The sequence below is a fragment of the Typopeltis vanoorti genome, chromosome 25, assembly GCF_054136105.1.
Source record: "Typopeltis vanoorti isolate ZY-2024b chromosome 25, IOZ_Tvanoo_1.0, whole genome shotgun sequence".
In the NCBI taxonomy this organism is placed as follows: Eukaryota; Metazoa; Arthropoda; class Arachnida; order Uropygi; family Thelyphonidae; genus Typopeltis; species Typopeltis vanoorti.
Genome location: NC_143573.1, coordinates 35,626,419 through 35,627,240, shown reverse-complemented (window position 1 = coordinate 35,627,240; position 822 = coordinate 35,626,419). Strand labels below are relative to the sequence as shown.

General features: G+C 36.4%; 1 non-coding gene across 1 annotated transcript; it reads left to right on the top strand.

The window, feature by feature from the left end:
• Positions 1 to 248: 248 nt before the first annotated feature.
• TRNAR-ACG (transfer RNA arginine (anticodon ACG)) lies at positions 249 to 321 on the top strand. Its single transcript has one exon. It is a non-coding gene; the product is annotated as a tRNA-Arg (tRNA).
• Positions 322 to 822: the final 501 nt, after the last annotated feature.

The window sequence follows — 822 nt, the reverse complement described above, 5'->3', positions numbered from 1 at the left end:
CCTTTCATTATTTTAAATTTTAACATTAGCTCCCCCCTACACACACATTATGTACTTGAAGTCTGCAACCCTTCTTCAATCAGATTCAGTGAACATTAAAAAACATAATAATAAATTAGGTGAGTGCTTGTTTTTTTCACATGTTTTTGCCTTTTGTTATGAAAGGCTTTTTTCATAAAATCCACTATTGGTGTTCTTATTAATTAAATTTGGTTTTCATATTCCACACATGTGTAGAATGCGTGTGTGGGCCAGTGGCGCAACGGATAACGCGTCTGACTACGGATCAGAAGATTCCAGGTTCGAATCCTGGCTGGCTCGTGCATGTTTTTTTTTTAGCCGGCCTGCTGGATGTTGTGATTGCCTGTGAAAATATTAGTGGTGGGCGGTAGATGGCGTTGGTGTAGTTGTGGTTCGTTGTAGTTGGTGGATTAAGTGGTGGAGACAGAGTTTTGGAGTGGGTGCTATCCGTGTCTTTTAAGTAGTGCAATACCAAGGCAATTCCGATGCCAAATGCTATATTCTCATAAGGAATATCTGTGATATTCCCTATTTCTATTAATTCACAGATACAAATACTGCTTAATACATAGCATGAGGTTTCTGATTTCCGGTCAGCTAACTAGAAATAATAATTTACCATTGAAAGCGACAATAAATGCTAATCAGCTGATAGTCTGATTCGAACGGTTAGCAAAGTAAAGCGTGGTATGCCATGAATATACAAAAATGCATCATTTTTTTTAATTTTCTATTTTTTTTGACTCTTTAATACTGCAATTTTGTAATTGATTACATTAATATGACCAGGTTAATAATGGG